Source organism: Dermochelys coriacea, chromosome 1 (assembly GCF_009764565.3).
Source record: "Dermochelys coriacea isolate rDerCor1 chromosome 1, rDerCor1.pri.v4, whole genome shotgun sequence".
Lineage (NCBI taxonomy): Eukaryota > Metazoa > Chordata > Testudines > Dermochelyidae > Dermochelys > Dermochelys coriacea.
Genome location: NC_050068.2, coordinates 344,100,077 through 344,112,919, shown reverse-complemented (window position 1 = coordinate 344,112,919; position 12,843 = coordinate 344,100,077). Strand labels below are relative to the sequence as shown.

General features: G+C 39.2%; 1 long non-coding RNA gene across 1 annotated transcript in view; it reads left to right on the top strand.

The window, feature by feature from the left end:
• Positions 1-5,808: 5,808 nt before the first annotated feature.
• The window catches only part of LOC119856198, a 118,890-nt gene continuing 111,855 nt past the window's right edge, over positions 5,809-12,843 (top strand). The window contains exon 1 of the long non-coding RNA XR_006276126.1: positions 5,809-6,881. This is a non-coding gene — a long non-coding RNA (uncharacterized LOC119856198). The remainder of the gene's footprint in view (positions 6,882-12,843) is intronic.

Here is a 12,843-nt window from a genome sequence, read left to right as displayed (position 1 = left end):
CCTTTTTCTGCGCCTGTGGCTTCGCAGCCTGGGCGGCTGCCCTGCATGCCCCACCCTGGTCACAGCTCTGCAAGATACATTGTCCTAGGCAAAAATAATTCATAACTGACATCTCAGCTTAACTTTTTGATATACCTTTATGCACCAAAAATAAAAATATTTCCAAGAATGCAGGTAGACACACATTATTCTCCTGTTAGGGCAGGACTCATGTTGTCTCTAAGGTATATTTGTAACTCATCGGGTGTATTTTCAAGCTGTTGTGTGTAAAAAGAGGGAGTTGTGGCTCTCGTTTTCTTTCTGTTTGTTTCCTTACTGATATGGTATGCTGATGTCCAATGAACTGGATTCAGATACGGCCAGAATGGTCTCTCACGTTCTACAATATCCTATCTCAGTGATATCTTTTCTTTCTTAGGCTTTATTTACAGTGAAATCATACTACAATGTGCAAGTGTGGATACTCAGCTGTAGCTAGTAGAGTTCTACCAGGGTGGATGTGTTTGTTGAAGAAGGATGGTCTTGTGGTTAAGATACTGTATTGGGATTCAGGAATTCTAGGTTCAATTTTTGGGTCTTTTATAGACTTCCTGTATGACCTTAGGCAAGTCACTTAATTCCTCTGAACCACAGTTATCCGTTTATAAAAGAGGAATACTTCCTTTCTCTCTCATTTTGTCTGTGTTGTCTGTTTAGATTCTAAGCTCTGTTAACATTTTTATATAGTGCGTAGCACAGTGGTGATCCCAATAATTTTTGGAGCTTCTAGGCATTACCATAGTATAAATAAGTAAGTTATATTGCATCTGCAGGTACATTGAGACTGCAATCACAGCATGTGATTGCAGCTCGAGTAGACATACCCAAGCTAGCTTTAATCTAGCTAGGTCAGGTCCCAGAGTGGTGAAGCTGCGACACCGCCGGAGACACCACGTGCTTCATCATGGGCTAGCCCTGCAAGTAATTACAAGGGTTCTAGGCAGGCTTGTACAGCTCCTTCTGAAGCATGTGCTCCTGGAGCATCACTGCTCCGGGACCCAAGCTAGCAGGAATAAAGTTAATTTGGGTATGTCTGCTTGAGCTGCAGTCACATTCTATGATTGCAGTCTCAGTGTACCTCCAAATGCAATATACTGCGTACTTATTTATACTATGGGAATCCCTATAGCAGGAGTAGTCAATTATTTTTTGTCAGGGTCCAAATTTCTTGGTCAAGGTATAGTCAAGGTCCAGACTCCAGAGAAAATAATTAAAAAACACAATAATAATAATACATAAATAAAAAAATTTTGGGGTGACTACCCCTGCTGTATTGGCTCCAGCAAGGAAGACGTACCTTATGTTTATAAAGTCTTATAGATTCTATATAGTTGACTTATTAGCCAAACTTTACTACAAAGTATTTCCTAATACTTCTCATTTAAAAAAATCCTTGTCCACTCTGATCATGAGATTTACACATGGTTTTAGTTCAGATGGTTCTGATCCCATTGTGATCAAGGCCTTAATGAAGGAGCTGCTGGTGCTAACGAAAGCTTATGCTCAAATAAATTTGTTAGTCTCTAAGGTGCCACAAGTACTCCTTTTCTTTTTGTGGATACAGGCTAACATGGCTGCTACTCTGAAAACTTATGCTAATGTAGAAGCTTTAGGAAAAACTCCACTTGCAGATAATAAAATTGTTCAGATAAGGGACTCCCACCAACCACAGAAGAGTTCTTTGTACTGGACGGCGTTACCTGTTCTGGTCTCTTCTGTTTCTCTCTACCCTTCCTTTGTGGTTTTTTCTGTCTTTTACTTTTTCTCCACTTCTTTACTTCCTGTCTCTTAAGCTTACCATTGTTATAGTGTATTTTTCTCCTCCGCATACTTATAAATAGGCAATGCTCTTATGCCACGTGTTTTCTCATGCTTTCTCTCTTCCTATATTTACACTTACCTAATAACTTGAAAATAGAAAAGAAAATACATAGGCGGTTTAATGGAGAATCTGGCATTTCACCTTAAGGGAGGAAGTTCTAACTAGAAGTTTCAAAAGAAACTAGTTGAAAGTACCACATGTTAATTATAGGTCCATTCCTGCAAAGATTTACATACCTGGATAAAAATACTTTCACATGTAAGTGTTGGCAGGATTGGACTCTATATTTACAGAACACCTTTCAAATAGTGACACTGGGCACTTTTTTAGAGTGGAGATGATTATTTCTTTACTTTAAATTAGATGCTGCTTACTTAATGAAGCCATAGACAGCTTTGGACTGATTACAGGCCTGCAGTTCATGTCAATGTTTTTAATGACAGAAATGCAGAGCTGTGATGCCAGGGTGGCATAGTTATCACAGGTGGATGTTAGATCAGTGGTTCTTGACTTATTTACCATTGTGGGCCACATATGCAGCTCTCTGTGTTATATGGGCCACATCCATGCAATATATATACTACCTTATGGCCCTGAGGAGTCACATGGGCTGCAGTTGTGTGCTGATTGTGCTGCAAGCAGTTATGTTAGAGCATCATATGTTAATTGTACATCTTGATTATAAACTTGATTATCAGGAGGCTAGGAGAGTGGCTGCTAATGTTTGCCAACCCTACGATAACGACTGATGTATAGAATTAAAGAATCATAGATGTTAGAGATGGAAAGACCTATTAGATCATATGGACCATCTTCTTGGCAATGCATATTCTCTACAGAAAATTTTCTACTGTTTATTCCACTATAGTTACAAATATTCTAAGTGCTGGTCTTTTACCTCTTCGCTGAGGAGTCTATTCCACAGCCATGCAGACGTCACTGGCAAGAGGATTTTTCCTGATATTCAGCCTACACTTACCATTTCTTAGTTTCACCATATTATTCCTAGTTTATATTCCCTTGTTCCATCCTATATCATTTTTCCCCTTGGTATTAATGTCCTTCAAATATGAAAGGGTAGGGCATGATAATTTTCCAATCTTAGAAACCATTTAACTAAACTCCTTTAGGACTTGGCTACAGTAAGAGGTGGTGTGAATTTAAACCCATATAGTTATACCAGTAAATAACTCCCTACATGGACATTCATTCTGGTATGAGAGTATGTTTTACTGCTTTAGCTTATATCACTTTGGAAGCCATTCTTATTTCTGAATAAGAGTGTTCACATTAGCAATATAACTCCCCAAAAATATAAACTGATATAACTGGAAAAATCTCCGATGTTGATGAGCCCTTAGAGTGCATCTACACTAGGAATATTTGAACCCATAATTCTCTCCAATTGTAGCAACAATGGAAGCTGTAGTGTAGATAGATTGCAAGTGTAGAAAATGACAGAGAAAAACAATTGTGAATGAAAAAGATATACACTATATCATAATACCTGAGATATATCAGCCAGACCAGCTGTTTGTATGTGTTCAAATTTTCCAAGTATCCCCTTATTTACTTTTTATTTTTACAAAATCAATTCCCTTCCTAATTGTCCTTTGTTATCATTGTTTCTCTTGTTGAGGACATTTTTTAAAATGTTGGTCTACTGTAGGGCTGTACAGAGAACTAATTCCAGGCTGCTCTGCCACCAGCAGGATTGGGTGCCTACTCAGTTTGGACCCAGAGAATTTAGCAAAATGTTTTGTTCACAAACAACTAAAAGACTGGCTCCACAATAAATGCCTCTCCCTCTCCCCAAAAGAGGACAGCTGTCTTGCAAAGCTGGACAGTGGCCAGAAGATCCATGAAGCCAGCACAGCAGCATAAATGAGTAGGGTACATCTAGAAGTGCACGCTGGTTTGGGTGGTGAGAGAGGCTAGGCTAGCTAGACTATAGAAAGTACAAGATTATAGGTGAATGAACTGAAGGTGTTTGAGAATAAGATTGTGTAACTGAATGGGAAAGTGAATGAAAGAATGTGTGATTGGGTGGGTGCGTGATTACGAGAATATGTGCGTGGGCGTTTAATTAGTTTGGCAAGGGAGAGAATGTAGGAGTGGGTGAATGGATGGGCAAATATGCAACTAAAGAGTTGAACCAACTTTATTAGCATTCTTCATGGTGCAGCTCGGTAACGACACATAGAAACAGTAGAGAACAGGAAACATTTGGCAGTACTTCAGGCACACTAGGCAAGATCAGATTGGCTGACTTCATGACAGGGCTAGCATGGTTAGAGGACAGGGCTAGGAATCAAGAGACTTGAGTTGTTTTACCCACTCCATCTCTGACTCACTGTGCAGTTTTAGGCAAGTCACTTAACTTCTCTTAGCCTTAGTTCCCTCCTCCTCCCCTCCCCGTAAACTGGACATAAAATCTCCAACTTTGTAAAGCGATTTGCAGTCGTTTGCTGAAAGATTTTATGGAAGTGTGTACAATAATAATTACTGATTATTTATCATTTGGCCATGGCACACTAACAAGGTGGCACAATGAATCTGATATTTTTAAATTAGTATATCCGTAGTACTGTAGGTGTGCCTGGCACTTTAGAGACTATGTAAATCATCCCTGTATTGAACAAGGGAGGGACTGACAGATCAAATCTGGGCATTCCTGTTGTATCCTTCACCCTCATACATCAAACTCAGGAGATATCGGCAAGGATACAAGCATTTTCCAAACTTCAAAACTGTCTTTTTTCAATGAAGTAGGGCTTGAATTTTCAAAACCTTTTTAAAAAACCTATAAAATACTACTAGAAGACTTTTTATCTTTAGTACGTCTACCATAACACTGGAAATAGTTTACTGTGACTAATACATAGTTGTTGTTTTTTAATTCACCATGTCAGTTTACAGACCTAGCTGTGACCTTCCCAGGGCAGCTACAATTGGGCTATTGTTAAGGTGATTGCTATGCTATCCTGTTAAGTTATATTAAGTTGTGCACAGTACATTTTCAGTTTTTATTGTAATAAAGCTGAGACCTTTTGAACCTTAAATGGAGGTGAATGAATACTCTGGGAAGTCATAGACTTTGTCTTAACTGCCAAAAAGATGTGTGTTTACTGTGGGATAATTAATGTGCATTCGCTATTCCACTGTAAATCCTAGTGGAGACAAGGCACCATAGTGTTTACCAGGAGGTAGCTAGGCAAAATCAAACGTCAGTGCCTTGAATCCACTAAGATTTTACAGCAGGGTAGTTAATGAATGTTAGTTATCCTCCTGTTTAAAAAAAAAAAAAGAAAAGAAAAGAAAAGAAATACATCTTCTTTTTTTTAGTGAAGACGTAGCCAGACAGAAGTTTGTGCCCAACAGTAGATGCACTAAATTTGATCTCCTATAGACCTTTTGTTATCAGAACTATTTTAAAAAGTCTACAACCATTTAATATTTGGTGTCTGGTACTATGCTGTTTGTCATGGCCGTTTGGAATTTCACAATGACAGTGGAGACAGATCTATAATTCCCTGTTCCAAAAGCACATGTCCCTATCACTTGAGGTAAGGGGAATCTGTGTTAGCATTATAGGGTCTTTGACACATAGTTGAGCAGTTCTTATTCTATCCACTAGACCGTCTTATACGTTAGTCATTTCATTATAATATAGATGTTTTTGTTACATCAGCCTTGATTGTAATCCATGCTGAGTTCTTTAAGTATTGGAAGAGGTTGGAGGTTCAAGAAAGGTGTTGTAAGGTAGACATTATAGATAAGACCATACCAAATTCACAACTGTGAAAAACATGTCATAGACTGTGAAATCCATTCTCCCCCATAAAATCTGGTCTTTTGTGCACTTTTACCCTATACGATACAGATTTCATGAGGGAGACCAGTGTTTCTCAAACTGGGGGTCCTAACCAACAGAGGGTTGTGTGGGGGTGGGAGGTATTGTAGGAGGTTGTGGTATTGCCACAAGGCTATTCTAGGGGGTTGTGGTATTGCCACCATTACTTCTACACTGCCTTTAGATTTGGGCAGCCAGAGAACAGTGGCTGTTCATCAGGCGCCCAGCTCTGAAGGCAGTGCCACTGCCAGCAACAGCATGCAATTAAGGGTGGCAATACCACGACACTCCTACAGTAGTCTTGCAATCCCCGCTCATTACCCCCATTTGGGTTGGGACGCGCAGCGTTACAGTACCGTGAAATTTCAGATTTAAGTATCTAAACCTGTGAAATTTATGATTTTTAAAATCCTATGACCATGAAATTGACCAAAATCGACCGTGAATTTGGTAGAGCCCTAATTATAGAACTATGAGGGGTTTTTTATTATTGCTGCATATCAGCTTTCTCCTCTGACGCTAACCCACTGTAGGAATGGGTTTGCTGGGACAAATGTTCTGCCCTTACTTACAATCAATAGGGTTGCATGTGTCTTTTAGAAATACTAGTAATTATAACATTAACTAAGGAGAGAATCTTGCTCGCTGTCATATGTGATCTTAAACCTAAGAAAGATGATCACAAGAGTGGTCTGATAGTTGTGTGTTTTCAACAGCAGATGCACAGTTGTGAGGTTGTGCAAGTTTAGAGAAAACAAACCCTGAGTTATTCCTTCTGTTCCATCTAGTGGTGTTTGTCTCTGCTAGTGACAGGGTTTACAAAGCATTACAGTAAGCATGCCTCATCTTTTGCCTTTTTTTTTCCATATGGGTGTGTGCTTCCTTTTCGTCGTGGTGTGTTTTTTTTTTGTTTTTGTTTTTGTTTTTATGCAACTACTCCTTCCATTTTAAGAATAAGAAATGAACTTTAGACTGTGTGTGTGGGGGTAGGGGGGAATGTTTCATAAACACTGTGGTTCTGATCCCTCTAATCTTTTTCTACCTGTAGGGGCAGGTGACTGCCAAGAAGGAACTGGGAGGCTCTGACTTTTCCAAGGCTCAAGTTTATGCAATGAAGAAGAATATTTTAGAAGCTAACGAGAGAGGTCAGAACAGCATGGTCAGAAGGTGCGTTGCTCAGAAATCGATCCCTTCTTTTTAGTATCTTTTGTTTGATTGCTCCCGTGTAGAACTCCTATCACATCGGTTGTTGCTTTAAATATGAAACTGAAGTGTATAGTCTGTTTGTGTATTTTTCATTGCATGTTCAGCACAACGTATTTAGCTTCTGGAGCTGTTGTTTCCTAGCACTTTTATTATCTCCTGGCCTGTTTTCTTGTGAGTGCAACATGCTTAAGAGAAAGTGAAGGGGAAACATTCGATCGATTTCAGGAGCAAGGAAGCAGTTATATGTTGTCAGTTGTATTGACCATGCAGTGCAATGCTGAGATAGTGTCTGTAGGAAAATAACCAGACAGCTTAAAGAAGAAGTCAGAAATATTTTTAGCATGTTGAAACTGTTTAAAATGCTGAAAAGGAGGGTATGGGGAGGAGAGAAATACAGCATCCTTCCCTTGTGATTCTGTGGTTTTGTCTGAGTTGCTCTTATTTTGTTTTTTTTTTATAAGATCAGCCGCGTGTTTCAGTGGCAATTGCTGTCTTACACTGTAACTGCATAGAGGATGTATTATTTGCCGTCATATTTAAAATGGGTACGTCTAATAAAACCGTGCACTTCTCTAACACCTTTCCATGTAGGAATCTCAAAGCATTTTACACACATAAATGTGTTAGGATTCATGTCATCCCTGTGAAGTAGGTAAGAATATATATTATTCTTGTTTTGTAGATGGGGAATCCAGTGCACAAAATGCTTCGCATGCCATTCTAATTTGAAAAGCAATTCAGAATAGCTTTTGACTCCATTAACAAAAATAAGATTTTACTATTCTTCTATCCCTGTGAACTCCCCAGAGCCAGCAATCAGAGGTGTGATTGCAGCACATGTAGACATACCCAATCTAGCTTTGATTTAAATAGCTTGAATAACAATAGCAGTGAAGCCAGAGCAGGCTAGCCACCCGAGTTCCGAGTTCCGCTCAGGATCCCAGGCAGGCTGGTACAGTCCATGCTGCCACCTGAATTGCCACTTCACTTTTTTGTTACTAGATCAAAGGTTACTCAGGTGCATTCTTGTGTGCTGCAGTTACATCTCTGACTGCAGTGTAAACGTACTCATTATGAGAGCTAGAGCTATTCCAGCTGATGCATCAAGAGAATTGTTAAAGACGAATCCTTAGAGATATCTGATATTTTCTTCTCCCATCAAAGTCAGTAGCTGTTGGACAGTGCTCTAGTGCCTTTTAGGGTTTGGTCCTAAATTACAATTGCAGGTTCGATCATAGCCTCTGATATTCCTGTGCAGACCCACTGAAGAATTGTGTCTGAGGTGATGCATCAACTACCAAGTAACTCTATTGAATACTACTACTGATTGCTACACAGTCATTTGCATGAACACAGCCATGTCCTTCCTTGAAAACTGTGAAGTAAACCATTTTCAAAGCTTGGGATAATGATTATACATCTTCATCAATGACCAGTTGGTCTCGCAAAAGTTTTCTTCTGGATGATGATACACAAGCCAGAAAAAAGCCCAGCTTGACATTCAGATCTTGAATTCAGAGTCAGACAGAATGACTTTTGATTATCAGTAGGGCTTCTAATTTTAGGTTTTAAATGATAAACACCGATAAAACACCCGGTTAAAAAAAATATATACGTTAACCTAATAAACACTGGAAAAACACCAGAAATGGTTACTTGTATCTAAGGGCTTGTTTACACAGAGCAGTAATGCAGACTATGGGAGTCCACTTCTGAAGTCACACTAAGTGTTGCACATTAATTGGTTTGAGTAGACCCTTCTGGTGCTCACTAAAGATTCCCTATTGTGTTTTTACAGTGCTGTTTTGAAACAGCGCTGTGGTAAAGCGCACATTAGGGAACATTACAACGGATTTCCCATTACGGTAATGTATATAACATATAATGTCCATTACTTGTTACAATATACACATGGAAAGCCCAGAAACCCTTAATTTTTGGATATTTACATAAAACTCAAAAATTGCTAAAAATAAACCTTGAAAAAATGAACCCTGAAAAACAGAAACGTGAATAATAAACTTTTTAAGGCAAGGATTGTCATTCGTTATGTTTGTACAGTGCATAGAACAACAGGGTCCTGAATAATTGAACCTTTTAGGGTCTGTCACAATGTAAGTGATTAATAAGTATAATATTAGGGAAAAATCACATCTTTATACTTGTTCGCTGAACAAAGTTGAATTAGGGATATAGAAATAAGGAACTGCACATTGTCCCTTCTCATACTTTAATGGCCAGATTTTCAAAAGTGCTTTTAGCAGCAGCAGCATCCATTGTGCTCAATCCTTGTTTGCAATGACAGCTGCTGGCTGCTGAATGCTTCTGAAAATCTTGTCATGTCATTCATGTGTCTGAGAGTTGAGCTCTTTAGATATTCTGGCGCCAAATGAGTTATCCAAGGTCACGCAGAAAGTCGGTAGCAGAGCTAAGAGTAGAATCCCAGCCTTGTGCTCTGAAGCACCAGAATAGGTTCCCTCTCAAACTGCTTTAGAAACAATAATAAATTAAAAGCTCCCAGAACCCTATGATCCATATGCTTAGCTGGTGTCTATGGCATCGGCATTCCTCCATTGACTTCAATCAACTGAGGATCTGATCCAATATCGGTATTAGAAGAGCTCCGTAAAATTCTTCCTATGTTTCCAGTAAGTCTCCAATTTACTATTCTTTTGTCCCAATCTAACTAATACATCAGCATATAACTTTTAAGAGCTTGATTTTGCTTTCTGATATATAGATATGGGTGTATATCTTGTAAGATCAGTGTAGCAACTGCATTTACAAGCTGCGTGTCACTGCATATGCTCCTATCTGAGAACTGGTTCAACTAAAATTGGGACTTTGTCCAAAAGATAAAATACTGCTCTCAACTTATTCACCCAACTTCTGTTATACAGACAAACACTAGAGGGTTTTGGGGGCTGGTGGAAATGGGAATTGGTAATATGAGTTGTTTAATGGCTCCCATTCTTAAGGATACCTTGTGATCTACTGGAACGGAAGCAGGATACTCTGACCCACTCACTGTATTACAACAAGCCATGTGAACTCCCTGTTAAATAAATAAAATCAACCCAGCTGTAAAAATATATTAAACTAAATATATACTTAACTTACTATACAAGGGCCTAATTCTGTGTGGTCCTGAGTCTTCCAACTCCATTTCATCCCAAAGGGAGTTGGAGGAGCTCAGCACCTCACAAAATTAGGATTTAAATAAATTTAACAAAATGGACCTCTGTGGTTTAAGGGCTTCTGTTTCATTCCCTCACGCCTTCTCCCCTGCTGTTCTCAGCTGCTGCCTGGCACCTTTTTATCCGTCCAGAATGCCCAGCTGCCTTCCTGACTGTTATCAGTTTTGATATGTCATCAGTGGGCTGGTGGTCTTCCTGTGCTGAGTCATGTAGCCTGCTTCATGACTCTGGAATCTATTTCTGGATGCTTGTCTCTTAGCCCTGTGATGTCCACTTCCCCTTTGTTCAGTGCCTGTCTTTCCTAGCATGCCATACTTGTGTATCATCCTGGTCATGAGCAAATCCTTCACTTTACGTTACAGAAGAAGAAAACCCCCATGCTTAAATAACATTTCCAGATTCAGTACAGGTAACAAACAGATACTTACCATGCTGAGAAAGTAATAGCACCTTTCATCCCTTAAGGATCTCAAAAATGCTTCACACACATTTTGGGCCTAGTTTTCTGCTTTCTTATATCAGTTTTACATTACTGTAACTCTACTGAATTCAGTGAAGTTACACCAGCTTTATGGTGAGAATCAGACGGCCACTATGAAAATTCAGCCACCTCTGGAGTGAGAGCAGCAGCCATGCAGAGAACAGGCACACAAAATACTGCACACCAGTAGGGAAACTTTGGAGGTAGAATAGTAAATATTTTAAAAAGCAAACAAGATTTGAGAGTGATACAGACCCTCAAATTTCAGGGCATAAGCCAGCCTCTAAGGCCTAACCCATATGTAAAGTTTGGCCAGTAGACATAGTATGGCAATTTCTATGTTCCAGGGCAAGGACTTAGAGCAAACCTTTTTATGGAAAGCGCATTGAGGCCTTTATTGTCCACACAGAGACCGGACCTTGGATTTTAAAGTCTCTCTTTTTTTTTTTTTTTTTTTTTTTTTAAGCAAAAGCATGCATGCACACACAGCAGGCTCCATGTAACTTCTTTTATTTTCTTCAGAAGGATGACTGGCTGAGTTAAACAATGCTGGGATTCTAGACTGATTCCAGGAAGTCTGAGTATTCCAAACCTGGGACCTGCTCTTGCTGTCCTTATACAGACAAACTTCCATTGGCTTCAGCAGGAGTCTTGACTGCATGAAGACTGCTGAAGCAGGGTGTCCCTAAGCCTCTGACTGCCAGATGCTGGGACGGGATGACAGAGGATGGATCACTTGATAATTGCCTTGTTCTGTTAATTTCCTTTGAAGCATCTGGCATTGGCCATGCTCTGAAGACAGGATACTAGGATAGATGGACCACTGGTCTGACCCCGTATGACCATTCTTATGTTCTAAGTTTAGACTACTATGTTATCCCCTATGATAAATCTGATTAAACAAATTATAAATAACTTTAAAAAATAAAAGCATTATTATAAGGGAACACTACAGTTTCACGCAGATCCCTACAATGATTATCATGTCACTAAATTTTTACTGAAATATTGGAGTGTAGCCACACCTAATATTTTTGCAGAATTGGCAGTTTTTCCAGAGGAACTATTTGGACCAATGGTCAATTGGATTATGCCAGGATTAATATGGCCCATTGTGCATACTTCCCATAATTGTTGCTATTTTAGAAAACAAATTTATTAACCACCAAGCATAATTTATTATAAAATAGAATTTTAGATGATTTTTGCCATTGCTCTAGGGCAGTGATGGGCAACCACCAGCAAGCATGCAGCCCGCCAGCGGATTACCCTGATGAATTACCCTGATGGTACCCTGATGCTTCCCGCAGCTGTCATTGGCCGGGAATGGCGAACCACAGCCACTGGGAGCTGCGGGTTGCTGTGCCTGCGGACGGTCAATGTAAACATACTATCTTGTGGCCTGCCAGCAGATTACCCTGACAGGCTGCAGGTTGCCCACCACTGCTCTAGGGTATTAAAATGTCATTGCTTCAGGGAATAGGGGGAAAGGATGAGCTTTGAATCAAAGATATTGTAACACCTAAGAAAATTCAGCTTTTGTTTTTAATTTGCCAGTTTTCTGCTAGCCTCTCTATCACCTCTGTGTTGGAAAAAAATCAACAAAGCCAGTGTGACACTTTTTTCATTAGGTTCCTGTAGAGATTATAAATGTACAGTGTCCCTTTTTGAAAGGAGTTTTTAATAAATGAGTTAAGTATACTTGCTGATTGCATTTCTGAATGGAAGCGGAGGTGACTTCATTCTAAAATTTGTCAGTCTCTTGATCCTATCATTCAATCTGTATTTTAAACAAGGATCCATCAGCTGATCTAACTTGTATAAGGCTGCTTTGGAAATGCTTTCCAACTCTGTTGTTTCAGTAGATCAGTTTTATTTATTTATTTATTTATTTATTTATTTTATTTATTTATATTTATTTTTAAAAAAAAAACCCAACTGCATTATCACCTAGGAATGCAAGGCTTATAACATTGGCTCAAACCAGTGATCCCCATCTCGTTGGATATTCTGCCTCCATTGTTGTCCAGTACCAGATCCTTCCCAGGTTTTAGAATCCCTGTGATGGATACTTATTAAATAACTTTCCTATAGGGAAAATGTCTTCCTAATTATAGGCAGTTAGCAGTTGACTTAAGCCCTGAAGCATGAGAGTTTCTACTTCTTTCATCCTGTCCAGTGTAATAAATGTGGATGTTATCATTATCCATATAAATGCCCAATCCTTATTTTTGAATCCTATAAA